The 25,922-nt window shown below is 46.2% G+C and overlaps 1 pseudogene; it reads left to right on the forward strand.

The window, feature by feature from the left end:
• The window catches only part of LOC141234832 (translation factor GUF1, mitochondrial-like), an 83,496-nt pseudogene that overhangs the window by 16,408 nt on the left and 41,166 nt on the right, over nucleotides 1-25,922 (forward strand).

Genomic DNA, 25,922 nt, shown 5'->3' on the forward strand with positions numbered 1-25,922 from the left:
CTTGGAGTTACATTGTGTTGTTTAAGTTTTCCTTTATTTTTTGAGCAGTGCATATACATATATTTAAAAGTGTTTTCTTATTGCATGTTTTACTAGTCCAGGATCTTGAAATCGGCAATCTCTTGATCACTTAGGATTTTCACAATAGAAAAAAAAATAAAATACACTGATGTGTGAAACCGGCCTTTACTCAGGTGCCCGCTATGTAATGTAGCATGTGAGCCCACTTCATATAGTGATAGCACCTTCGCTAAGGGGTTAAATCACATCTAATACTCTACAGATAATAAATCAATAGGTCCAAAATCAATATGGTCATAAATAATCTATAAATCAAAAGAATGACACCCCTCTCCTAATCATAAGGGGGGCAATCAAACCAAGACCACAACCATTATCATTAAAATAAATATTTATTAATACAGAAAATTCATTTGTAAACAACGTTTAAAAAATATATATATGCAGTACCTCAAAAGTGAGGGATAGCGGATAGCACTGCCCAATAGCCACTGTATACTCAGAAAATCAAATTATGTCTAATTTGGAGAAGTTCAATATTGTAAAAAATGGTCTCAACCAGAAATCCATAATACAATAATCCAATAATTAGTACATAAAAAAGAAAACAAAATCACATATAAGGTAAAGAAATAATTATCAAACTCATAACAGGATCTGTGTCTTGGATAAAGTAAAGTGCCATGTGTGTGTGCTGCTAGTATAAAATGGAAAGCAATTCTAAGAATTAAAAAGGCTCTAATAATATGCAGCACACCAGGATAAAGTAACCTATCAAGATCTACCAGTATCCATGAATAATAAAGTGCAGTGTATGAGTGCTGCTAATATAAATTATGGAGCAATTCTCAAAATTAATAAGGCTCTAATAATATACAGCACTCCAAGATTAAGTAATCAAGATCTACCAGTATCCATAATAAGTAAATTGCAGTGTATGCGTGCTGCTATTAATTACCTGAAGTTGTGAAGGAGCTCTGTGTAGGGCATGCACGCGTCCCTCAACCCCAACGCGCGTTTCGTCAACACTTCCTCAGGGGGCATGGAGTAGAAGGAGACTTTCATTACTGTTGCCCCTTACTTCCTCCGTGCTGATAGGAAATGCCATGCTGTTTGCTTGTGTCCTGTGATTACAGCAGCCTGCAACAGTTTTCAAGCGTGCACTCCCCGGCTCAGGCATCAAGCAGTAAATGATAAAATTAAAACGCTACTATCCCTTTGTTAGTCACTTTTTTTATCTCCTTCCCCCTTCTACAAATGCTATAGTCCGTTATTCTAGAACTGCTCTGAAAATGGTTCTCTCTGAAGTGTTGGGATTTGGGTTTAGGGTGGGTTATGGGAATTGAAGTTCAGATACTTTGTTCATGTTTTATACTATGGAATTACTATGCCATGTATGTTATTTGAAAGATGGAAAATTTGTATTTGGAGTTTTTCAATAAAAATTATTTGATTAAAAAAAATTATGAAATTAAAATTCCTCTGTTCTTGAGAAAGAATAGGATTTTTACTAAGAGGTAAATTGCAAGTTCCTTGTGTTACAGGCACTTTACATTTTTGCTAGTTTTGTACGATTATACAACCCCTTTTAAAGGCCAGTGCCAGTTGTACATCTCTCCCTAAACTCTTGTTCAGCACTATATTTTATGCCAGTTTTATTATATGGTTTCTAGATGTTGTCTACCTTTGATAAATAATTAGTATTTATACTTTTGCTTTCAGATAGACTTGAAGAATGCAGATCCGGAGAGGGTGGAGAAACAAATTGAGAAGATGTTTGACATTCCCGCTAGTGACTGTGACGCGCCCCCTGGGCCGCGGTGTACCCGGATCCGGGCCTGTAGACGCTGGGGGTTGTAGTCACCGTGGCGGCGACCCGGTCCATGACCCAGGGCGGTCAAATCAAAGGTAGTCTATGTGTAAAGGTGTTTAATGTCCGACTACGCCACTTGTGGAATGCGGTCAATAGGAACCGCCGCTGCGGAACAGTCCTCTGAAGCTGGTGGTATAGCAGCTAAGGTAGTGTAACTCCCCACAGGAAGAGTGTATCTCCAGGGCAGCGAGTGTAGATGATGGTGGTTATGGTGCAGGTAGTCAGTAATGACACGGAGTCAGATAGTGCAGTCCCAGGGTCTTTACTCGTGGCAATTATACAGGCCCCAACGGGAGTACTGGCTAGTAATAAGGGTCCGGTCGGTCTGGGAGCAAGCATAGAGTCCCCCTGGGCAGGTGGAGTTGTAGGCCTGCCGTTCTCACTATACTCTTTTGGCTATTCTGCTTGAAGCTGTGTTGTAGCCCACGTCCCTGAGTGTAACGTGCTGTGCTCACCCATATGGCTAGCAACTCGGGCCTTGTGGATGTGTGGCACCCCAGGGGTCTGGTTGCCACAGTAATAGAAATATTATGTCTGAGAGCAAGTGGGAGGTTTCTCTGGTCAGGAGCCCTAAGCATGCAACACTGCCCGCCCAGACCTGGGAGGGGAGGAATCTGCCCTTATAAACTGGGTCTGGGGCGGGATTAGGTCAGACAGAGTCTGAGAGTCAGAGTCTGGAAAGGGAGAGTTACAACAGGAGCTCTGTAGGAGCAGGAGCGAGTGCCAGAGGCTGGAAGCTAGATAGCTCGCCTTGGCTGAAGACACTAAACCCGGACACGGAGTCCGAGGCTGTGGGGACATCCAGGTCCAGCAGCAGAATCCAACCGGCAGGGGATTCCATGTCCTCTGGCCATAGAAGCCCGGAGGCACGGTCACAAGCAAGGGACCAGCACTGCCATCGTGAAGCGGAGGCTAACGGAAGGCCCCAAGTCACCGGCCATACGGGTGAGCACCACACGGTATACTCAGGGACGTGGGCTACTTCTACCCGCACACAGCAAGGTAGCCAGGAAAGAGTGCAGAGAGACGGGGAGGACTACAACTCCACCTGGCCAGGGGGAGATCCTGCTAGCTCTCAGACTGACCAGGCCCCTACTGCTAACCAGTACTCCCGGGAGGGTCTGCCTTATACCTTCAGTAAAGACCCTGAACTGCACCACACGTCTCTGTGTTTCATCGCCGCACCAGCACCATCAGCACTGGGACGCTCACACCATCACTCCCATCATCCACACTAGCTGCCCTGAGGCAATACTTCTCCCGTGGGGAGTTATCCCATACTTGGCTGCGCATACAACATCAGCCTCAGCGGTCTGCAGCGCAGCGGCGGTCCCCACTGACCGCAATCCACGGGTGGCGTAGTCGGACATTTGTCACATTACTCAGACTGCCACTGGTTTGACCGCCCTGGGCACGGACCGGGTCACCGCCACGGAGGACTACAACTCCCAGCGATCTGGCTCCGGGTATCCCCTGAACAGCACTGGCCCAGGGGGCGCGTCAGATGCCTCGCTCCTCCGTGGCGGTGCTGGTCCCTCGGTGCTGCTGAGCCTCCGGGCGTCTGATGGGGCCAGGAGACCTGCAATCTCCTGCCCTGCGGTATCTGCTGCTGGGCCTGAAGGGTCCCACAGCCTCGGACTCCGGTGTCTGGTTCCTTGTGTAGTCCAGCTAGGACGAGCTATCTCCAGCTCCAGTCCCTAGCTCCTCTCTCTTCAGTGTCCTAAACTCGACTCCTCACACTGAACTCTACTAACCCCGCCTCCAGATCCAGTTGCCAAGGGGAGGAGCTCCCCTTGCTGGCCTGGAGCCAGGAAAGTGTTGCATGTATAGTGTTCCTGACCAGGAAACCCCCACTTGCCTCCAGACATGGTATTACCTCTTTTAAGGGAAGCAACACCACTGTGGTAACCAGACCCTCTGGGGTGCCACACTCCCCCCTAGTTAATCTCAGTACTCCGGGACTGAGCATATTTTACAAGGAATACAACAGGTAACAATAAAAATAACAAGGTACATTAGAATATTTACAAGGATTACAGTCTTTTACAGGTCACAGTATAGTCTGCAACCAGGTGTCCATTCCACTGAAACAAGGTGTACTTCTTGAGGGACCCGTCTCAAACCCTCCACGGAGGCCCTGGGGTGGCTGCAGGGCATTGATGATCCGGATGTTGGACCACGTCTTCAGCCACCTCCACAGGTTTTTGTTCTGTGGTCTGGCACAAAGGGGCACTTTTATAGGTGCAACTATTCACAGGCAAAGTTTTTGGTTATTCACTGTCCATAACCTAAAAGTCTTTTGGGCCCTTTTTTGGGTAACCGGAAAAAAAACAGGTTAAATGCACCCATATAAAACATATCAAATTTTCTATACTTTAAATTTCTGCAATTTTAAATTCTCCAACGGGCAGGGGGCTGACCTTTTGTATCTCTGGTAGATCTACGGAGTACACTATCTGTCAGTGTTCTATCCTGGTCCCTTGTGTCTACCCCTGGTGTGGTGGGTTCAGTGTGAACTGCATTTTGAGGTGACACTGGTAGGTTGGGCAACTTCCTACGGATTCTCTGGGTTACCGTGGGTAAGACAGGTTCGCTACTAGCAGAGGGTTGATTCTCCTGGTCTGCTGTTGATGAAACTTCTGCCTCCCGGGCCAATTGTTCTTACAACTCTTCTGGGACTTCTGCAGCTTCCTGAGGGGCTGGTTGGAGAAAGGTGAGGACTGGCACAACAATTGCATTGTTCACTTGGGTCCACGACCGGGGAAATTCTCCGAGTACCATTTTGACCATTTCTTCCACTTCCTCTGTGGGTTGAGGGCTATCTTGGTCTTCTTTAGGGTGTTGTAATTGCTCGGGACATTTCTTCAAGTGATCTCTTGCAACTGTTGCTAATGTTTCTCCTCCATCCTTACTAATGAGACACACTTTGGTGTTATCATGACTCGAGGGTAGGATGGTGTACGGCTCTATCTCCCACTGGTCATCCAATTTGTGGAGTTGTCTCTTTCTCTTAAGGACTAGCTCTCCAGGTGACAATGGAACAGCAGGTGCGTGTTGATTGTAAGTCTTCTCTTGCCTTTGTCTTGCTTGGGACAGACTTCTTTCAACACTCTCCTGCACTTTGCGGAACTGTAGCTGCCGCTCAGTGTCCCAGTCTGCATCTGGTGAGGCCGTCTCTGTTGTTAGGACTCCCATGTCCAGGTCGATGGGCAGCTTACCAGGTCTTGCTCTCATCAGGTAAGCAGGCGTGCAGTTGGTAGAGTTCACTGGGATATGGTTGTATAGGTCCACCAGATCCGGTAGCTTTTCTGGCCACAGGCTGCGTTCTTCCAGGGGCAACGTCTTCAACAGGTCTATCACCACCTGGTTCATCTTCTCACACAACCCGTTGGTCTGGGGGTGATAAGGCGTTGTCCTGATTTTCTTGCAGCCGTACAGGTTGCAGAATTCCTGGAACACCTCCGCTTCGAAGGCTGGACCTTGGTCAGTTAGCACACGTTCTGGGTAACCATGCAGGCGGCAGAAGTGCTGCTGGAAAGCTCTGGCTGCTGTCTGAGCCGTCTGGTCCTTTACTGGCACTACTATCAGGAACCGGGAGTAGTGGTCTACGATGGTGAGAGCGTAGACATAGCCTGACCTGCTTGGGGCTAGCTTCACGTGGTCCAAGGCTACCAGTTCAAGTGGCTGTTTGGTGATGATGGGCTGCAGAGGAGCCCTCTGGCTGTCACGGTCTATTCTTCTCAGGTTGCATGGTCCGCATTCTCGACACCACCTCTCGATTGCTTTCCTCATGCCAGCCCAATAGAACCGTTCACGTAGCAGGACTTCCAGCTTCTTCCATCCGAAGTGTCCTGCTCTATCGTGGTACGCTTCGAAGACCATTGACGCATCCCACCTCGGGACTACCACCTGCCAGACCAATTCATGTGTCCGGGAGTTGATGGCTCTTCGACACAGCTTCCCTTCATAGATGAAGAGCTTGCCCTTCTCCTTCCACAGCTGTTTGGTCTCCTCTGGAGCATCTGGATCAGGGTACGAGTCAGCTCGTGTCAGCAACTCCTTGACTAGGCGGACAGCTGGGTCACTATCTTGTGTTTCTGCCCATCCATGGTGGGGCAATGCATTAAATGTGGCCTCCCTGTTGGCAGAGCACCTGTTCTTCACACAATGTGAGCGCTGAGTTATCCCATGGCGGTGGAAAGCGGGGATCTCTATCTCTTCCAGCTCCTCCGGGTCTTCTCCCCCATCTGGCAAGTTAGGCATCCTGGACAGCGCATCAGCATTTGCATTCTTGCGCCCAGCCCGGTACTTGATGGTGAACTCATAATTAGACAGTCGGGCCATCCATCTTTGTTCCAGCGCACCAAGTTTTGCAGTGTCCAGGTGCGTCAGCGGGTTATTATCCGTGAAGACGGTGAATTTGGAGGAGGCGAGATAATGCTTGAAGCGCTCTGTCACAGCCCAAACTACGGCGAGGAACTCCAACTTGAAGGAGCTGTAGTTTTCGGGGTTCCTTTCTGTGGGGCGGAGCTTCCTGCTAGCATAGGCAATCACTCTTTCTCTGCCTTGCTGTATCTGGGACAGCACCGCTCCTAGCCCCACATTACTTGCGTCTTTATGGAGTATGAAGGGTTGGCCATAGTCAGGGTAGGCCAGTATCTCGTCTCCCGTGAGAGACATTTTCAGCCTGCTGAAGGATTCGTCTTCCAGCTTATCCCATTTGAATGGAGGCTTCGGGTTTTTGGCCTTCCTGGACTGGCCTACTAGGAGGTCCTGCATGGGTGCCGCCATCTTGGTGAAGCCTTGGATAAATCTTCGGTAGTAGCCCACCAACCCGAGGAACTGCTGCACTTCCTTGATAGTGGAGGGTCTTGGCCAGTCCTTGATTACTGTGACCTTGTCAGGGTCTGGTGCTACACCTTCAGCGCTTACCACATGACCTAGGTACTGCACCTTGGGCTTCAACAGGTGGCACTTTGACGGCTTCACCTTTAGGCCAAAACCAGCTAGGGCTTCAAACACCTCTGCCAGGTGCTTCAGGTGATCTTCATAGGACTTGGAGTATACGATGACGTCATCCAGGTAAAGCAGGACTATCTCGAAGTTCTTATGTCCTAGACAGCACTCCATCAACCGCTGGAAGGTTCCTGGGGCGTTGCAGAGCCCGAATGGTATGCAGTTGAACTCGCTGAGGCCCATCGGGGTTGTGAATGCGGTCTTTTCTTTATCCGCTTCTGCCACAGGAACCTGCCAATACCCACTAGTGAGATCCAAAGTAGAGAAATAATTAGCAGATCTTAATGCAGCTAGTGACTCCTCAATCCTGGGTAATGGGTATTCATCTTTGTGTGTGATGCGGTTAATTTGCCTGTAGTCTACACACATTCTCATTGTGCCATACTTTTTCTTTACAAGAACTAATGGAGCTGCCCAGGGGCTACAACTGTCTCTTGTCACCCCAGCCTCTTTCATCTCTCGTAACATCCCTTTGGTATTTTGGTAGTGTGCAGGGGGTACAGGCCGGTACCCCTCTTTAATGGGTGGGTGGTTTTCCGTGGGGATATGGTGTTGAACCCCTTTCACCTGCCCGAAGTCGAGCGGGTGTTTGCTGAAGACCCTTTCATACTCCTGCACCACCCGGTATACTCCATGTTTTTGGTGTTGAGGGGTTGAGTCAGTGCCCACATGCAGCTTCTGACACCAGTTCTCCATCTGTCCCTTGGAGCCATTATCCTCCGCCTGTTTGGATGGAGGCAAGGGTTCCACTGTCTTTATAGAATTGTGGCTGACAGTGAATAGTTTGGCCAGGGTAGCATACCGGGGCAAATGGACTTCTTTTTCCCCAATATTCAGGATGTGGACGGGCACCCTCCCATGGCGAACATCAACCACCCCCCTGGCTGTCAAAATGGTGGGCCTACTGTTGGAGTAGATGGGCTCTACCAGGGCCTGGTAATCTCTACACCGGAGACCGATTGCTGCCCGGCACCATATCAGCATTTCACTTCTTGGGGGCATGGCAATAGGGAATGGGTCACTCATCCTGACACTGCCAATTTCACCACCAGACAGTTCTACCTGTTGTCGTCTCATCAGGGCTCTGATCTCTCTCTGCAGAACCCGCTGCTGACTGGAACTGGAGGTTTCCGCAACCTTCTGTAACAAGACAATAATTTCTGAAAGACAATTTTCAATGACATTAGTGCCTAAGGTTATCATGGGATGACTTTCTCGGCGATCAATGTCAACAATTATCATTCCTTGCGCCGGCAATTCCACTTTGCCAACCTTTATGGTCACTTCTTTAAACCCCACTTGAGGTACGGGCTGACCATTGCTGGCATAGATGCTTAACCGTTCATCTGGATGGCGGGTAATGTCCGAATCAGTCCAGTATCATTTGTAAAGAATGTAGGTGATAGTGGTCACCTGGGATCCAGTGTCCAGCAACGCGCTCATTGGAATGCCATCGAGCACGACAGGTAGGACCGGTCGTCCCCCCACATACTTGTCTCGCCAGCTGTGTGGGCCTGGTGGTCTTACGCCTGGGGGTTGGCCCTCTGCCCCAGGTTTTGCTCGTTTAAATGACAGTACCTTGCATAATGTCCTGGCTGGTGACAGCGGCGGCAGATGGGTTGTCCGTCCTGGTCATAGCGGTCACTGTTCCTCCCTCTGGTTGGTGGAATCCTCCTCTGTTCCCGCCACGGGACGTCCTCCAGACTGGAAGCCAGCTGGATCTTCTCTTTGGGGGACACCTGCAAGGACTGCACAGTTTTTGTTAGCGCAGCTACACTTTTAGTCAGTTCTTGGACCTGAAGGTGCAGGTCTGTAGACGGGGCATTGTCCAGAGTCTGTGCATCAGCTCCTACAGGCTCTGGGGAAAAGGGTACCACCTCCTGGTGGTAGGTGATTGCTGGGTGCCGGTGAGATGTAGCGCCACCTGGTGTTGACTCTCGCAGCACCCGGATGGCTCTGTCTTTAAATTGTGCAAAGTCCAGATCAGGATTTTGCAGAGCCATTATGCGTAGCTGGGTTCGGTGGGCACTGAACAGTAGACCCTCAATAAACTGCTCAGTTAACAGTCTGTTCTCATCTCGCACACTGCCGGGGTCTACCTGTTTGATGGCCCTCAGCGCCTCCTGTAGGTTTAAAGCATAGTCCCGTACACTGTCCTGCGCCCGTTGTTTGCACCCATAAAACTTCATTTTTATCTCTTCTGTAGTACGGGTGTCAAAAGTGTCCTTTAGGCGGGCCAGTATCTCTTTCACAGTCCCTTTGTCTCTGGCTGACCAGGACTTCACTTCTCTCTGGGCTGCGCCAATTAACTGACCTATGAGGATGCTCACTTTCTGCTCCTCGGACAGGGGATACACTTTAAATAAGCTGCTCAGTCTATCTTTAAAGTCACTCAAGGTGTGTGACTCTCCTGAGCACTGGGGCAACCACGCCGCCACCGGCATAGAGATTGGCATTACCGCGGCAGCGGCCGCGCCTGCGGCTGAAGTTCCCTCCATATTGGGCGTCTTCCTCCTCCCTAGTGAACCATGGCCTACCTTCTTTCACTTTGCTTCCGTAGGCCGCAGTTCCGCAGGCGATGGTCTCCTTTGAGGACCTGGCGTCGCTTGATTCTGACGTCAGTGCTCGCTGGGGCTCCTTCCAGGACCTGGCGCTGCGTCAGTGCGTGAGGCGTGGCTTGGGCTTCGCGCGCTTCCAGCGGTTATGCCCCTCTTCTTCCCGCGTGGCGATCCGGAAATGGCGGCCAATGGCGGGAAACAGCGGTAATTGGCGGGAAAACTTCACCACGGTATGCAACACAGTACGTGAAGGGGCACAGTACCCGATGGTAACGGGCACGTAATCCTGCCGACTGCGCCAAAGTTGACTCGCCCCCTGGGCCATGGGGTACCCGGATCCGGGTCTGTAGACGCTGAGGGTTGTAGTCACCGTGGCGACGACCCGGTCCGTGACCCAGGGCGGTCAAACCAAGGGTAGTCTATGTGTAAAGGTGTTTAATGTTCGACTACGCCACCTGTGGAATGCGGTCAATAGGAACTGCCGCTGCGGAACACTCCTCTGAAGCTGGTGGTATAGCAGCTAAGGTAGTGTAACTCCCCACAGGAAGAGTGTAGCTCCAGGGCAGCGAGTGTAGATGAAGGTAGCTATGGTGCAGGTAGTCAGTAATGACACGGAGTCAGATAGTGCAGTCCCAGGGTCTTTACTCGTGGCAATTATACAGGCCCCAACGGGAGTACTGGCTAGTAATAAGGGTCCGGTCGGTCTGGGAGCAAGCATAGAGTCCCCTTGGCCAGGTGGAGTTGTAGGCCTGCCGTTCTCACTATACTCTTTTGGCTATTCTGCTTGAAGCTGTGTTGTAGCCCACGTCCCTGAGTGTAACGTGCTGTGCTCACCCGTATGGCTGGCAGCTCAGGCCTTGTGGATGCCTCGCTCCTCCGTGGCGGTGCTGGTCCCTCGGTGCTGCTGAGCCTCTGGGCGTCTGATGGGGCCAGGAGACCTGCAATCTCCTGCCCCGCGGTATCTGCTGCTGGGCCTGAAGGGTCCCACAGCCGCGGACTCTGGTGTCTGGTTCCTTGTGTAGTCCAGCTAGGACGAGCTATCTCCAGCTCCAGTCCCTAGCTCCTCTCTCTTCAGTGTCCTAAACTCGACTCCTCACACTGAACTCTACTAACCCCGCCTCCAGATCCAGTTGCCAAGGGGAGGAGCTCCCCTTGCTGGCCTGGAGCCAGGAAAGTGTTGCATGTATAGTGTTCCTGACCAGGAAACCCCCACTTGCCTCCAGACATGGTATTACCTCTTTTAAGGGAAGCAACACCACTGTGGCAACCAGACCCTCTGGGGTGCCACAACTGTATCTGGGTACGATGCGCTCCAGATCAATATCATTCCTGTAGGCAAATTTAACTCCGCTGTCTGTACCTTGTCTTTTATTTTTTTTCTACAAAATTTGGCTGGAAAAGGGGCAATGTAGCAAGGAACTTACATCAATTTTTGGTGTTAAAAAAACAAAAACAAAACTATTTTGTGACGCATCATTTTTGCGCAAAAAAATGTGCAGCTTCCTATTTTACACCACTCTTGCAACTTTTAGAAATTGGGCTTGGTAAGCTACATAGGTCTAAGAACGACGGGTGACGTTAAAAGTGGATAAAGATACACGGTGGCTCAGTGGTTAGCATTGTTGCTAACTGGGTTCAAATCCCACCAAGAACAACATCTGCAAGGAGTTTGTATGTTCTCCCCGTGTTTGTGTGGGTTTCCTCTGGGTTCTCCGTTTTTCTCCCACACTCTAAAGACATACTGATAGGGAATGTAGATTGTGAGCCCCGATGGGGACAGTGATGATAATTCCTCAGTGCTTTACAGACATTAATGGCGCTATATAAGTGAGTAAAATAAATAAATAAAGATAGATAGAAGTGCTACATAAACATTTATCAAACAACACTTTGATACATTTGGCACAAATAATGGTAACACAACCACAAGCAAAACTGACCTGAGAAAGTCCCTTTATGATACAATTTTCGGAAAGAATTTGAAAGATTTAAAGCATTAGAAATGAACAAGATTATCCAATATCACAGAAAAAGGAAAAGTCTCCAGATGTCTTTATGCCGGATGCCGGTCTGTGTCCACACCTAAAGAAGAGCTGTCAAAAGAATGGGAAAGGAATCCTTTAGTAACCATAAATATCCATAGGGGTTTTGAGTGTTAAAAAAAAATGATCATATGATCAGAGAGGAGTAGAGAAGGAGATCTTGTGAGGATTGGAGGTTGCGTGCGGGTATGTAGCGAGAGACTAGGTCAGAGATATATGGAGGAGACAGGTTGTGAATGGCTTTGTATGTCATGGCTAGGGTTTTGAACTGGAGTCTCTGGGCAATGGGGAGCCAGTGAAGAGACTGACAGAGAGGAGAGACGGGGAATAGCGGGGGGACAGGTGGATTAGTCGGGCAGCAGAGTTTAGGATGGATTGGAGGGGTGCGAGAGTGTTGGAAGGGAGGCCACAGAGCAGGAGGTTGCAGTAGTCGAGGCGGGAGATGATGAGGGCGTGCACTAGTGTTTTTGCAGATTCATGGTTGAGGAATGTGCGGATCCGGGAGATATTTTTGAGTTGGAGTCGGCAGGAAGTGGAAAGGGCTTGTATATGTGGTTTGAAGGAGAGTTCAGAGTCCATGGTTACGCCAAGGCAGCGAGCCTGAGGGACTGGGGAGAGTGGGCAGCCATTGACGTTGATAGATAGGTCAGTTGGGGGGGGGTTGAATGAGATGGCGGAAAGATGATGAATTCTGTTTTGTTCATGTTAAGTTTTAGAAATCTAGCAGAGAAGAAGGATGAAATAGCCGACAGACATTGTGGGATTTTGGTTAGTAAGGAGGTGATATCAGGTCCAGAGAGGTAGATCTGTGTGTCATCAGCATAGAGGTGATAATGAAAGCCATGAGACTCTGAGCTGTCCCAGGCCTAAGGTGTAGATGGAGAAGAGCAGGGGTCCTAGAACTGAACCTTGGGGGACACCGACAGATAGGGGGCAAGATGAGGAGGTGGTGTGTGAGTGGGAGACACTGAATCTTCTGTCTGTTAGGTATGAGGAGATCCAGGATAGGGCCAAGTCTGTGATACCGAGAGATGAGAGAGTTTGTAGTAAGAGGGATTAGTCCACTGTGTCGAAGGTAGATGACAGGTCAAGGAGGAGGAGGACAGAGTAGTGTCACTTAGATTTGGCGGTTAGTAGGTCGTTGGTGACTTTAGTCAGTGCAGTTTCAGTAGAATGGTGCGGTCAGAGACCAGATTGTAGGCGGTCGAAGAGGGAGCAGGAGGAGAGGTGGGAGGACAGCTCAGAATGGACGTGTTGATCCAGTAGTTTTGAGGCATAGGGGAGAAGTGATATGGGGTGATAGCTAGACAGAGAGGATGGGTCAAGGGAGGGCTTTTTGAGGATGAGTGTGTTTGAGGCATGTTTGAAGCATGAGAGGAAGACACCAGTTGTTAGTGACAGGTTGAAGAGGTGGGCTAGGGGTGGGATGAAGATAATGGTAAGGTTTGGGATGAGGTGGGACGGGATTGGGTCAAGTTTACAGGTGGTGAGGTGTGATTTGGAGAGTAAAGAGGAAAGTTGATCTTCCGTAATGGTGGAGAAGGTAGTTTTGGAGGAGGAGGGTTGAGTAGGTGTGGGGAGGGGCAGTGGGGGCTTTAGGCAAAAGCTTTGTCTGATGGTGTCAATCTTCTGCTTGAAGAACGAGGCAAAGTCTTCTGCTGAAATAAGAGGAGAGGGAGAAGGCACTGGGGGACGGAGGAGAGAATTGAAGGTGTTGAATAGTTGTTTGGGGTTGTGAGACAGGGAGGATATGAGAGATGAGAAGTATGTTTGTATTGCTGCCGTGAGTGTGGACTTGAAGGTAGTGAGGGACTGTTTGAATGCGATGAAGTGCTCATTGGAGTGGGACCTTTTCCATCTACGCTCAGCAACCCTGGAGGCCCGTCGCAGTTCTTTAGTTAGGCCGGTGTGCCAGGGTTGCCTGTTGATTGTGCGAGCTTTGGTATGTGTGAGGGGGGCGACTGAATCGAGAGCTGCAGCTGTTGTGGTGTTGTATAAAGTGGCAGCAACATCTGCATCATGTAAGGAACTAATGTCTGTAAGAGGGAGAAAGGATTCAGAGAGTGAGTGTAGGTCAAGGTGTTTGAGATTTCTGCAAGGGTATGCAAGTTTGTGGAGTGGGGATTGTTGCCCTGGAGAGGAGAGGGTAGAGAATGTAAGTAGGTTGTGGTCAGAGAGAGGGAGAGGTGAGTTAGAGAGGTTAGATAGGGAACAGAGGCGGGTGAAGATGAGGTCCACTGTGTGGCCGTCTTTGTCGGTGGGTGTGGAAGACCACTGAGTAAGACCGAAGGAGGAAGTGAGGGATAGAAGCTTAGAGGCAGCTGAGAGGGAAGTGTCAATGGGGATGTTGAAGTCGCCCATGAGGATAGTGGGGATGTCAACGGAGAGGAAATGAAATAGCCAAGTGGTGAAGAGGTCAAAGAAAGTGGTGGTTGATCCTGGGGGGCGGTAGAGGACAGACAGTTGGAGGATGGAGGGGGAGTAGATGCGCACGCAGTGCACTTCAAAAGAGGGGAGAGTAATTGAGGGTGGCAGTGGGATATGCGTGAAGGAGCAGCTATCTGAGAGGAGGAAACCTATTCCTCCACCGTGTTTGCCGGTGGGGCGGGGGGTGTGGGAGAGGTGGAATCCGCCGTATGAAACTGCAGCAGGAGAGGCCGTGTCGGAGGGGGTGAGCCAGGTTTCAATGATGCTCTATCCATCTTCTCTTTATTAAAGTGAACCTGTCACCTTGGAAAATGTTATGTACCTGCAGGTATAGGGTTAATCTGCAGATAAATATTGTTACAATGTTGCCCGGCCGCCTTATTGATAGTGCAGGTACTGGGAGAAAATTAACCTCACTATATCACTATATATGGGGCGACGGCTGTAAACCCGGCCCGGATTTTGATTGACAGCTTGCTCTGCACAGATGCGCTGCAGAGCCACTTAGAATCTGAGTGAAGGAGAGTAGTATGTTCACAGATAGAGAATAGGGCTCATCCACGTGCAGATCCTCTCCACGTCCGATTATATATTTGTGGGAGAAACCCTAGTGACAGCCTCATATTTCTGACATGGATCCTCTAGCACTATTTGTGAAACTGCGGCTCCCAGCATAACTTGATGAGAGACCGTCAGCCTGCTGGGACCTGTAGTTTCTCTACAGCAGGAGTGTCACAAGCTGCAGACCTCTACTCACTCCAGCATTGGTCGGCATTTTCAGCACGTGAATGTATGCTATGCTTTCCGGAGACACAAGGGTGTAGATAATTTTATCAAACTCTTGACTGTAAGTTTGCTGAACCCTAAGTGGATTCTATTGTTCCCACAGTTTCAGTTTTGGACCATTTAAGGGGAATTTAAAGGGTTCTGGCCACTGATTTTCCTTAAAGGGGATCAGTATCCCTGTATGTCTTTGTATATACTTGATAAAGACCTATAACAGGTCGAAACGTTATGTCATGGCGGAATAAACTTTGTCTTTTTGAATTCATCACCCTGGACTGAACGTGGTTTACTTACCTTTATACCCCTTAACAGGATGTCTTATTTTTGTGTTTTAGTGCCAAGATTGAAAAGGGCAGCCCTCTTAAAGCCCTGCTGTTTGACTCAACGTTTGATCAGTACAGAGGCGTCGTAGCCAGCATCGCCCTGTGTGGAGGCGACGTGTGTAAAGGCAATTCAATCGTGTCTGCCCACTCTGGCAAGTGCTATGAAGTCAATGAGGTTGGCATATTGACCCAAGGCGAAAAACTAAGTTTTTTTTTTATAATTTTATTAGCCTTTCCCTCTGTCTTCACCAATCAGCCCTCTGTATTGATGATAAGATCAAAGATCTAGACAGGGATTGTCTCACGCTGCATCTCCTTCCTGATTGTATCACTGAGAAGACAGAAGCTGCCCCATCCCATTCTCCAAGAAATGCAGAACCCAATGCATCTGCTGTCCGTGATCTGCTTATTGTCAGAGGACATCATTAGGGACTGCATTTTCTCATTGCTTAAGAAATTGTTGGGGGATCCTGCTAATCGCTGAATAATAAAACTGCAGCAACGCTCCATTTAAAGCAGTGTTTCCCAAACTCCAGTCCTCATGGCCCCCAACAGGTCAGGTTTTCCCCCCAACAGGTCATGTTTTCAGGATTTCCTCAGTATTACACATGTGATGAAAGTATCATCAAGAAATCAGGAATTCTCTCACCTGTGCAATACTATGGAAATCCTGAAAACATGACCTGTGGGGGGCCGTGAGGACTGGAGTTTGGGAAACACTGATTTTAAAGGGACTGTCAGCACAGACTGGCTGTTGAAACCAAGCACAAGCGCTCCGTGGATCACGGCGTTGGCCAATCATTTATATACACCTTCCCACCTGCTTGTTTTACCTCTGTCTCCTTCCTTCTCTGGTTCTATGAAGCCAGAGCTGTCAATCAAAGAAGAGGAGGGTGTGGATAGAGGGAAAACAAGCAGGTGGGAAGGTGTATATAAATGATTGGCGCCGCCATGAAGCAACTAGAGTTGGGACTTAGTTTGAACAGTCATTCTGTGCTGACAGTCCCTTTAGGTGGACGAGATCCAGATGCAGCTCATTTCACCGCGTAAGGCTGTGTGCCCACTGTGCGTTTTTAAGCTTTTCCGCAGCCGCAATTCCGCCGCAGAAACGCTTAAAAAACGCTTGGTAGAAGGTCTGCAATGTTCCCCAATGATGATCCGCATGTGCTGTGCACATGCTGCGGAAATTTCTGCTGCGGATTATCATTTCGGAAAAATCCGCAGCACTACCAATTATTTTGCGTAAGCGCGGCGTTTTTGCCGCCATTGACGTGCATTGAATCGCTTAATATCCGCATGACTACATGTGCACATGCGGATATTAAGCGATTCAATGTGTGGATGGTACCCGGGTCTGGTGAAGAGGAGACTCTCCTCCAGACCCGGGTACCATTAGTACCTGTAAAAAAAGAAAAAAGAATTTAAAATAAAAAATAAACCTTATACTCACCTTCTGATGGCCCCCGGTCTCCTTATTGATGCGTCTTGGCTCCCCAGCGGCTCGCGATGGTCTAAAAGGACCTTCCATGACGTCATTTAGTGATGTAACGGGTCACATCGGATAAGGAGACCGGGGGCCATCGGAAGGTAAGTATAATGTGTTTTTTTATTTTTTACCATTTTTATTCTTTTTTTTTAAACTAACTTGGTCACACTATAATAAAAGCCGGTTGCATGGATTTATATAGTGTGACCAAGTTGTCAAGCACTTTTCCAAGTGATGTTAAAATCGCTTGGAAAGCGCTTGATAACCCGCATGCGAAATCACATGTGCAAAACGCGTGAAAAACTCTTGTCCCTGGCCGAAAAAAACGTATGTAAAATCCGCGTGTGTTTTTTCTGCCAGGGAGATGCAGAAACGCTCAGGAAAAATCCGGAGCATTTCTGCATCGTGGGCACATAGCCTTAGAGTGCCGCTGTGCAGGCAAAGAAAGCATCCCCCTCTTTCTGAGAATAAGTGGGGTACGGCTCCCCATCAGTTATAAAGCCATGTCATATCATCAATCATATGAGTGTTATGTGGCAATGGCATTGTCTTGACAGCCAAGGATCCTACTGAAGGCCTCCATGTCTTCCATGATTGTACAATTATGAAGCCCATTCCATATCCGGATTTAATATCAGATTGGTAATTTTACTCTACACTGTAGCGGTAAAGCGATTGTATGTTTTCGGCGACCTGAGCCTGCAAAGTTAAATTCTCCCGTTACATCATTTTTGGCTTCTCCACATCTGTTTGTGTTAAAAGTAAAAAAAATATCTTGTATAAATCCAATCGTGTGGGTGATGGAATGAAAAAGATGAAACGGCAGAATCTCTGGATTTTTTTTTGTTCACTTTGCCTCACCAAGAAAAGTAATAAAAAGAGATCAGAAAATACTTATAAAAACTACAGCTCTAACTGCAAAAAAAAGCCCAGATACAGCAAATCTACTGGAAAAAAAAGAGATTAAAAAAATTGTAAAAGTGACGATTATCCCACATGCACTTTGTCACCCAAGGATCTGCATAAACTGCAGCCGGCCCATCTCAGCACCACTTCTTCTCTTTGTTCTTTTTTCTTATGGCATTCTGTGCCTTTTTAAAAGGGTTTTTTCATCATTTTTTTAAAGTAATTTTTTCCAAAGCATTTCAAATTGTGTATGACCCTGTGCAGGATATAATAGACATTTTAGCACACTAGGAATATTCTTTTAGTGCCACTAGATGGCACTCTAATCCTGCGTCCAGTAGTGACGCTCCTGTTGGTGCTGCTTTCTATGAAAATACATGTATGTTTGGTGCCCAGGAGAGTGCAGAGCAAAAAGGGGATTCTGTTATTAAAGCAAATAAAATGTCAATATTGTGTTATGGAAAGTTCTGAAAATTAAAATACAATTTTGTGTTTTTATTGCCATTCAATACAAATCTGTTGTGGCCGCACGATGGTTCTCAGCTTGTTACAGTGCGATTAGTAGAGCTCTCTGATGTGGTATTTAGGCTCTGGGAAGTTATCAACAAATATGTTGCTGGATCCAAATTAGTTTTAGATCCAAAATTCAGTGTTGACTAATCTCACAGCATTTCTGACTTAAATGAATGTAACTTGATGAAATACTATTTTGCTGCATGCAGCCACCACCAGGGGGAGCTGTTGACATGTGATTATGTACAGCTAATATTGGACCCAACCGCAGCAGTAGAAGTCTGTCTCCAGTGAGCGCCCTCTAGTGCCAGCTGTATATAGCTGTAGTGAACACATGCAGTGCTGGGTCCCAGAGCCGTTGCTACCTTCTTTTATGGTAGATTTGTACCTGATATTCAATGTAGAATTTGAATCTGCACTAATTGTGATGTTATATTACTCTCATTGTTTCCTAGATATGCTGAGCAAGTAGGTTATCTAATCGCTGGGATGAATGACGTACAGGAAGCACAAATAAGAGACACTGTGCATTTACTGAAGCAGCCAGTGGAGCCTCTGCCTGGCTTTAAGCCTGCGAAACCCATGGTGTTTGCAGGTGAGTTGAACCCTAATACAAATTAAATGGTCGCTGTACTTGATCTTATTCGATAGATAATGTGCAAAATCCCTTTATGAAGTTCAATTAAGTTGGAGTTACTTTTCAGGGGTTAGATAACATAAGTGTCGGCCGCTAGGGTCTCCCTTCTGTCCAAGTGTAATTTGTCTCTAGCAGCAGAAACCCCCCTATATGGATTACCGGAAGTGGGGCTTGGCCTTTGTCTCTCTGCTCCTCCCTGTCAAACTGTATATGCAGGCATAACAGAGATGCAGCCTTTCAGTTAATTGTAGGCATCTCATTAAGCAATGGCAGAAGCAATGCATGCTGAGTAATGAGAGAAAGGATGTCCCAGGACCTATAGTGCTGACAGAATGCTGATAATGAGGAATCGTCCACTCCAAAAGAGTGGATGGCTAGTTACAGAGCATGTGTATTGGTACTGTTCCAGGACCTACTGTTTTATCTACAGTCCATTTAGAATCAAAACTCTGTTCTACATAATATTGTACATGGAACAAAGTATTATGCCAATGTAACGGCAACACACATCGAAGTCAAAATCTAAGCAGAATTACACCTATAGCCCCCTCAGACTATGCAAAACACCAATTGAGCTTGAAGAACTTCAGCTCAAGTGCTCAAAAACTGTGTAACGGGGTCATAAAGCTATTGTACAGTATACAGTATATATTTTATTAGCGTAGTATTAAACCCTGTATTACAAGAGCACTTAGTTCAAGATTCAGCCTCCAGATGGAGTGACATCAGAGATTAGACACATCTGCAAGAGCGTCCTCAACAATGAATGTATAGTCAATCACATGGACTATACGTGTAATCTATTAGTACAACAGTATAATGAGTGTTGTGTAGAGATGAGCGAACCCGAACTGTAAAGTTTGGGATTCATACCGGACACCTAGTGTCCAATGCTGAACTCCGAACACTCACAAGTTCATTTTAAGAAAGAGAGACCCCTAGCTCTTACTACGACCATTTTACAGCAGCAAAGTTTGTGTCTCCATTGACTTCTATGGGGTTCGGGTTCAAGTTCTGGTACCCGAACCGAACTTTGGACTAAAGTTTGGTTGAAAACGAAAATCCACGGGGTTTGCTCATCCCTAGTGTAGTGTGAATTCTACATATTTTGTGCCTGAGTGCCAGTATTGAGGAGAGCCTTACCCATTATGTGCCTGCCACTCTCCTAAACACGCGTTTCACTTTTATAGCTTCTTCAGAGGGACACAGAGTATACCAAACACTGCCCCCCAGGCACCAGATGTAACCCACAGTATCAATTCCTTTAAGGCTAAAGTTACAGCTATAGAATAGATTGACCTTGACAATTCAAGTGCTTTCTCGTGGGAAGTATGTGCACCTCCCGATCATTTCAGTGGAGAGCGACCATTCCCAGCCACCTCTATTGAGAATCCATGACAGGCACAGGCGCTGTACCCTCGCCTATCACACTTTAGTAATGCTTCTAATTCCTTGTAACGGCCAGGAACGCCTCCACGATTGGATTAGGAACGGTGATCACAGAGTAGATAAATGCCAGAGAACATTTATTCTGCAGCCGCATTTTTCATCCCATTAGACTCAGCCTATTTTACAGAAGCCGAGATAATTGAGGAGAGATGTAAGGAAGGAACCTCACGATACACCAGGACTAGTCAGCTCAGAGCCGTGACGTGTGGGCAAGGTTTTTGCTACATTGTCGGGAATTTAGGGAGTGCTGCAGCAAGGGGGTTGGTAATGACACGCCACCGTGATACATAATGCATGGACTGTCTCCTCTCATTTGTTCTTTGAAGCTTGTTTTCCTCGTGAGTGATGCTCGGCGCATGAAAAAAGCCCAAACAATTAACATCAAATGGGTTTTCTGCGATTTGTAATAAATATAGCAGAGAGATGGGAATCTAGGAATGATTACATATGGAATAAAAAAATAAAAGACCTTCTCAATCTCTGCCCTTTGAAAATTGCGGCTCTCACGGTCCCTGCTCACTTCCTGCAGTGACCACATCCAGTATATCATTCATATGGACACTTAACCCCTTTCTGACCCAGGGCATATTAGTACGTATCTGTGCCCTGGGCCTTATGGGCCTGATACGTATTAATACTCCCTGGCGATTTCGCCCGCACACAAGCGGTGCGGGCGAGATTGCCGCCGGGGGTCAGCTGATTGTTACAGCTGACACCCTGTGCTATGTTATCCCAAAAAGGTCAAAAAGATTATTACCTCCAATCAAAATTTATCAACACAAAAACCTCAGGCTATAAACCCACGGTTATAAGGAAGCAAAAAGAGAAAAGACTCGTAAAATAAATAATTTATTTCAATATTTTTTAAAAATACTAGTAGAAGTTAAAAAACAGGAACCTTCAAAACAGCCCACAACAAACATACATCCCTCTTGGCTATTACAAAAAATTCAATCAACACCCTATTTAAAATAATAGTATATTACATCTGTAACTAATATTGCACATGCCTTTTTAGTAAAGTGCTATAGTTGCTGAACAAAGTGTGTATACACATTTAAGGAAGCCTTCAATAATTAAAGTGCCAATGTGCACATATACACATTTAGTAAGCAGAAAAAGTGCAAAAAAGTGTACATATAAGTAGAATTCAAGGCAGTGCAGACAAATACAATAATATATATACTCTATGCAGCCTATTCACTCAAGTAGTGAAGTTAAACCTGTAAGGCGGATGCATTAGAGTAGAGACTTTTTTTTTTTTTTTCCAAGGGTTACTTACATAATGTTTGCAAAAGAAAGAAATAGCCTGGGGGGATATGCCGTTGTAAACCCCGACGACGCCCTTTCGCCTTCAGCTGACACCCTGTGCTATGTGCAGGGAGTAGTCCCGCACCGCTCCCGGCACATTAACCCCCGAAATGCTGTGATCAAAATCGATCGAAGCATTCCGGTGACAAGAGGAGGTAAGCGCTATACTTGCCTTCTCTGCTGGCGTCCAGGGGCGTCTGAGTCCAGTGCCGGATGTTGCCATGGTGACCCGACGTCATCATGACAACATCCGGGTCACCAGGAGGCAGGAAGTTGCTTTGGTCATGCGCAGTGCACGACCAAAGTAACTTCTCCCTGTGCAGCGCTGACAGGCTGCATGGTATAGGGAGCTGCTGCTCTCTATGCCATGCAGGCGATCAGGCTACAAAAAGTGAAAGTCCCATAGTGGGACAATGTGAAACAATAAAAATGTCAGAAAGTAAAAAAAAAAAATTGTAAAAATATTTTTTTAAAAAATGAAAAAAATAATAAAATAAAAATAAAAATATATTGTACCCATAAATAAATAATCTTATGGGAAAAAAAAATAAACCAATAAAAGTACACATATTTGGTATTGCCGCGTCCGGAACGACCTGAGCTGTCCTGCTAGTTAACCCCTTTAGTGAACATGGTAAAAAAACCCAAAAAAACGAAACATAAAGCGATGTTTTATCATCATACCGCCAAACAAAAAATGGAATCAAAAAGACGAATGTAAATAAAAATTGTACCACTGAAAACGTCATCTTGTCCCGCAAAAAACAAGCTGCCATACAGCTCCAACAACCGAAAAATAAAAAAGTTATAGCTCTCAGAATAAAGCTATGCAAAAACAATTATTTTTTTCTATAAAATAGCTTTTATTGTGTAAAAGCGCCAAAATCTAAAAAAAATATATAAATGCAGTACCGCTGTAAATGTACTGACCCGAAGAATAAAGCTGCCTTATCAATTTTACCAGATGCAGAACGACATTAAAAACAAAAAACAAAAAATAATTCCTGAATTGTTGGTTTTTATTTATTCTGCCTTCTAAAAATCGGAATAGAAAGCGATCAAAAAATGTCACATGCCCGAAAATGGTACCAATAAAAACGTCAACTTGTCCCACAAAAAACAAGCCATCACATGACTCTGTCAGCCGAAATATGGAAAAATTATAGCTCTCAAAATATGGCGATGCAAAAACTAGTCTTTGCAAAAAAATGCGTCTTTTATTGTGTGACAGCTGTCAATCATAAGAACCCGATATGAATCTTGCATCGCTGTAATCGCACCGACCCAAAGAATAAAGACGTCTAATCACTTATACTGCACGAGGAACGGCGTAAAAAATAAACTTTAGGGTTAGGGTTGTGCTAGGGTTAGGGTTGTGCTAGGGTTAGGGTTGTGCTAGGGTTTGGGTTGGGGTTGGGATTTTTTCAGAAATAAAGAAAAAAAAATGATGACGATATGGCGACTAGTGAGTGCAAGTGCTCGCTACTTGAGTTTGCATCGGGTGCTTGCTTATGCACCGAGTATGGCGGGTGCGCGAGTGTCATGCTTGAGTCTCCGCCCCAAATGTTTTGCAGCTGTTATACAGCTAAAAAAACCTCGCGGGGATTGCCCGAGCATGATGCACGAGCTATCCCCGCATGTTTTTTTTTTGGGTGTCTAATAACCGTGAAACATGCGGGGCAGGGACTCGAGCATGTCACTTGAGCACCCGCGATACTTGGTGCATACCCGAGTACCTGATGAAAACTCAAGTAGCAAGCACTTGCACTCAAGACTTATGACAACTTATTCAATATGATGACCTAATGTTATCAAATTCTGTGTCGTACTTCTGGGTTCAAAATGTTCACTATACCCCTTGATAAAATCCTGGAGGGGTATAGTTTCCAAAAGGGAGTCACTGGGGAAAGGGAGGGGGTGGTTTCCACTATTTAGGCACATCAGGGACTCCACAAACGCAAATTTTACAAATCAAAAAGTCAAATGGCGCTCCTTCCCCTCTGAGCCCTGCCGTGCACCCAAACAGTGGTTTTCCCCCACATATTGGGTATCAGCTTACTCAGGAGAAATTGCACAACAAATTGCATGGTGCAATTTCTCCTGTTACCCTTATGAAAATGCAAAATTGGGGGATGAAAAACATTTTTGTTGGAAAAATGTGAAAATTTTATTTTTACTGCTCAATGTTATAAACTTCTGTAAAGCACCTGAGGGTTCAGGGTGCTCATCACACATCTAGATAAGTTCCCTAAGGGGTCTAGTTTCCAAAATGGGATCACTTGTGGGGGGTTTCCACTGTTTAGGCACATCAGGGGCTCTGCAAACGTAACATGGTGTCCGCTAATTATTCAAGCAAATTTTACATTCAAAAAGTCAAATGGCGCTCCTTCCCTTCCGAACCCTGCCGTGCGCCCAAACAGTGTTTTTTCCTCAGATATGGGGTATCTGCGTGCTCATGGGAAATTGCACAACAAATTTTGGGGTCCATTTTTTCCTGTTACCCCTGCAAAAATAAAAAAATTTGGGTCTAAGGCTGTGTGCCCACAATGCGTTTTTTAAGCGTTTCCGCAGCGGCAAAAATGCTGCAGAAACACATAAAAAACGCATGGTAGAAGGCCTGCCATGTTCCCCAATGATAATCCGCATGTGCTGTGCACATGCTGCGGACATTTCCGCTGCGGATTATCATTGCGGAAAAAAACGCAGCACTACCAATTATTTTGTGGAAGTGCTGCGTTTTCGCCGCCATTGACTTGCATTAGAACGCATGCATTCCGCTTCACTAGATAAGGACATGCGGAATGCATGCGTTCTAATGTGCGGATGGTACCCAGGTCTAGAGGAGAGGTGACTCTCCTCCGGACCCGGGTATCATAGAAACTGTAAAAAAAAGAATAAAATAAAAAATAAAGATTATATTTACTTTCTGACGGCCCCAGCTGCACTCCTCCTCTCATGCCGACAGATCGCGGTACACTGAAGGACCTGCGCTGACGTCATAGTCATGTGACGGGTCACGCGACGCTGATGTCGACAGGTCCTTCAGTGTACCGCTGCCGGCAGCCAGGATGAGCGCAGCAAGACACCGGGGGCCATCAGAGGGTAAGTATAGATTTATTTTTTATTTTTTACCATTCTTTCGGTCACAGTATATAAATCCATGCCGTTTGCGTGGGTTTATATACTGTGACCAAGATGACAAGCACTTTCCAAGTGATGCTAAAATCGCTTGGAAAGCGCTTGTCAACCCGCATACGGAAATGCAAGTGAAGAACGCTTTACTTCCGCATGTCCCTGGCAGGAAAACGCAAGTGCAATCCGCATGCGTTTTTTTCTGCCAGGGAGATGCAGAAACGCTCAGGAAAAATCCTGAGCATTTCTGCATCGTGGGCGCATAGCCAAAGTAACATTTTTGTGAAAAAAAGTTAAATATTGATTTTTTTCTTCCAATTTCCAAAAATTCCTGTGAAGCACCTGAAGGGTTAATAAACTTCTTGAATGTGGTTTTGATGACCCTGAGGGGTGCAGTTTTTAAAATGGTGTCACTTTTGGGTCTTTTCTGTCATAAAGGCCCCTCAAGGTCACGTCAAATGTGATGTGGTCTCTAAAAAAAATGGTTTTGTAAATTTTGTTGTTAAAATGAGAAATCACTGGTCAACTTTTAACCCTTATATCTCCCTACTAAAAAAAAAATTTTGTTTCAAAATTGTGCTGATGTAAAGTAGACATGTGAGAAATGTTATTTATTAACTATTTTGTGTAACATATCTCTCTGATTTAAGTGCATAAAAATTAAAATTTGGAAAATTGCAAAATTTTCAAAATTTTCACCAAATTTCCGATTTTTTCACAAATAAACGCAAGTGATATCGAAGAAATTTTACCACTATCATGAAGTACAATATGTCACGAGAAAACAATCTCAGAATCAGCGGGATCCGTTGAAGCGTTCCAGAGAAATTACCTCATAAAGTGACAGTGGTCAGAATTGTAAAAATTGGCCTGGTCATTAACGTGCAAACCACCCTCGGGGGTAAAGTGGTTAAAGTGTATCCATCGTTTTAATTTTTATTTCATAAATCAATAGTTTACATGAAAATAAGAAACTTTGTAATATATCTTATCAAAGAAATTTGCTTCTATATTTGCTAAAATTGATCAGTCATCATCAAGTCTCAATTCTGAGGATTTAAATTTGTATTCAGTGAAGACAGACTTTCCCATTACTGAGATAGGAGATGGCAGCTGCTTCTGATAAGGGGGAAAAGCTGTCTCAAGCTCCTCCCTCTTCCTGCCCACATAGAATTGTATCAGTAGCAGCTGCCATCTCCTATCTCAGTAATGGGAAAGTGTCTTCACTGAATACAGATTTTACCTCAGAGTTTCATAATGAATGATACATTTTGGCAGAGAATGAAGAAAATTACAATGTTGTTTAATTTCATGTGTACTATTGATTCATGAAATAACAATTAAAACGAGGGTTACTCTTTAAGATAATCGGGAGCCTTAAAGGTCATGTGCTGGAGATGTCGGCTTCACTGCTGAAGCCAGTACCTTAGTCACATGAATGA

This window comes from Phyllobates terribilis, unplaced genomic scaffold (genome assembly GCF_046119375.1).
Source record: "Phyllobates terribilis strain yellow unplaced genomic scaffold, ASM4611937v1 Scaffold_644__1_contigs__length_891845, whole genome shotgun sequence".
In the NCBI taxonomy this organism is placed as follows: domain Eukaryota; kingdom Metazoa; phylum Chordata; class Amphibia; order Anura; family Dendrobatidae; genus Phyllobates; species Phyllobates terribilis.